General features: G+C 53.7%; 1 non-coding gene across 1 annotated transcript in view; it reads left to right on the forward strand.

Annotated features, from left to right (window-relative positions):
* The first annotated feature begins 710 nt into the window (after window positions 1-710).
* LOC124224199 (small subunit ribosomal RNA) overlaps window positions 711-2,500 on the forward strand; it is a 2,000-nt gene continuing 210 nt past the window's right edge. The window contains exon 1 of the ribosomal RNA XR_006884529.1: window positions 711-2,500. This exon is cut by the window's right edge and continues 210 nt beyond it. This is a non-coding gene — a ribosomal RNA (small subunit ribosomal RNA).

Here is a 2,500-nt window from a genome sequence, read left to right on the forward strand (position 1 = left end):
CCGGAGTCGATCCGGGCCGGGAGCCTGTCGGAAACATCGTCATATGAGCCTCGGTTAATTTCGACAAAGTTCCCGGAGTTCGAAATTTTTTCGATAGCCCGCGGAGGTTTCGCCCCGTAAGCCGACCGTGCTACCACCGTACCGGCGCCGACGTCCTAGCGGCCAGGCTCCTACTAGTAAGAGGAGCGAGTCGGTCGGGCCGGTATCTCCCGTCGTCCGCCTGCTACGCCGTACCGGTACGTGCTCGAGCACGATACGTACTTCGGCGTAGACCAGGAGCGGGCGTTCGCGGACCGTTCCGTGCCTCGTACCAAAGAAACTACGCGACTCGCGTTGTTTCATCTATCGTCACTGCATTACCGCGGGTCGGTGTCTCAGACCGAATGGCCCTTGACGCGGTACCAAGAAGTTCGGCTCTCCGTGAAACACGGAAGCCGAACGCTCCAACGCACGCGTCAACTCGCTTCTTTCCGAGCGTACACTCAAAGACCAGAGATGTTATAACAACGTATCCCAGACGCTTTCAATCTAGCCGACGGGTACGGGAGATCGTTCGAACGCTTATAAGCCGAGTGTCGAAGGTGGCGGCACACGGATCCGGGGCTGCCTGCGTGCAGTCCCGAAACTTACAGTAGACGCGCGGCCGACCGGGCTACGAGACCCGGTCGGCGATGGGTGGCGCACGTCCGAGCCGAGATTTTGTATCGAAGCTCCTGGTTGATCCTGCCAGTAGTCATATGCTTGTCTCAAAGATTAAGCCAATGCATGTCTCAGTGCAAGCCAAATTAAGGTGAAACCGCGAATGGCTCATTAAATCATTTATGGTTTCTTAGATCGTACACACATTTACTTGGATAACTGTGGTAATTCTAGAGCTAATACATGCAAACAGAGTTCCGACCAGAGATGGAAGGAATGCTTTTATTAGATCAAAACCAATCGGCGGCGGGTACGTCCCGTCCGCCGTTTACCTTGGTGACTCTGAATAACTTTGGGCTGATCGCACGGTCTCGTACCGGCGACGCTTCTTTCAAATGTCTGCCTTATCAACTGTCGATGGTAGGCTCTGCGCCTACCATGGTTGTAACGGGTAACGGGGGAATCAGGGTTTCGATTCCGGAGAGGGAGCCTGAGAAACGGCTACCACATCCAAGGAAGGCAGCAGGCGCGCAAATTACCCCACTCCCGGCACGGGGAGGTAGTGACGAAAAATAACGATACGGGACTCATCCGAGGCCCCGTAATCGGAATGAGTACACTTTAAATCCTTTAACGAGGATCCATTGGAGGGCAAGTCTGGTGCCAGCAGCCGCGGTAATTCCAGCTCCAATAGCGTATATTAAAGTTGTTGCGGTTAAAAAGCTCGTAGTTGAATCTGTGTCCCACGCTGTCGGTTCACCCGCTCGCGGTGTCTAACTGGCATGATTGTGGGACGTCCTAACCGGTGGGCTTAGCCCTCCGGGGCGGCCCAACTAATATCCCATCGCGGGGTGTCTAACTGGCATGATTGTGGGACGTCCTACCGGTGGGCTTAGCCCTCCGGGGCGGCCCAACTAATATCCCATCGCGGTGCTCTTCACTGAGTGTCGAGGTGGGCCGGTACGTTTACTTTGAACAAATTAGAGTGCTTAAAGCAGGCTATTTTCGCCTGAATACTGTGTGCATGGAATAATGGAATAGGACCTCGGTTCTATTTTGTTGGTTTTCGGAACCCCGAGGTAATGATTAATAGGGACAGATGGGGGCATTCGTATTGCGACGTTAGAGGTGAAATTCTTGGATCGTCGCAAGACGGACAGAAGCGAAAGCATTTGCCAAAAATGTTTTCTTTAATCAAGAACGAAAGTTAGAGGTTCGAAGGCGATCAGATACCGCCCTAGTTCTAACCATAAACGATGCCAGCTAGCGATCCGCCGAAGTTCCTCCGATGACTCGGCGGGCAGCTTCCGGGAAACCAAAGCTTTTGGGTTCCGGGGGAAGTATGGTTGCAAAGCTGAAACTTAAAGGAATTGACGGAAGGGCACCACCAGGAGTGGAGCCTGCGGCTTAATTTGACTCAACACGGGAAACCTCACCAGGCCCGGACACCGGAAGGATTGACAGATTGAGAGCTCTTTCTTGATTCGGTGGGTGGTGGTGCATGGCCGTTCTTAGTTGGTGGAGCGATTTGTCTGGTTAATTCCGATAACGAACGAGACTCTAGCCTGCTAAATAGGCGTACCTTCCGGTATCTCGAAGGCCCCCGGCCTCGGTCGGGCGGTTTTTACTACCGGCGTACAAATAAATCTTCTTAGAGGGACAGGCGGCTTCTAGCCGCACGAGATTGAGCAATAACAGGTCTGTGATGCCCTTAGATGTTCTGGGCCGCACGCGCGCTACACTGAAGGAATCAGCGTGTCTTCCCTGGCCGAAAGGCCCGGGTAACCCGCTGAACCTCCTTCGTGCTAGGGATTGGGGCTTGCAATTATTCCCCATGAACGAGGAATTCCCAGTAAGCGCG

The sequence above is a fragment of the Neodiprion pinetum genome, unplaced genomic scaffold, assembly GCF_021155775.2.
Source record: "Neodiprion pinetum isolate iyNeoPine1 unplaced genomic scaffold, iyNeoPine1.2 ptg000113l, whole genome shotgun sequence".
NCBI classification, from domain to species: Eukaryota; Metazoa; Arthropoda; class Insecta; order Hymenoptera; family Diprionidae; genus Neodiprion; species Neodiprion pinetum.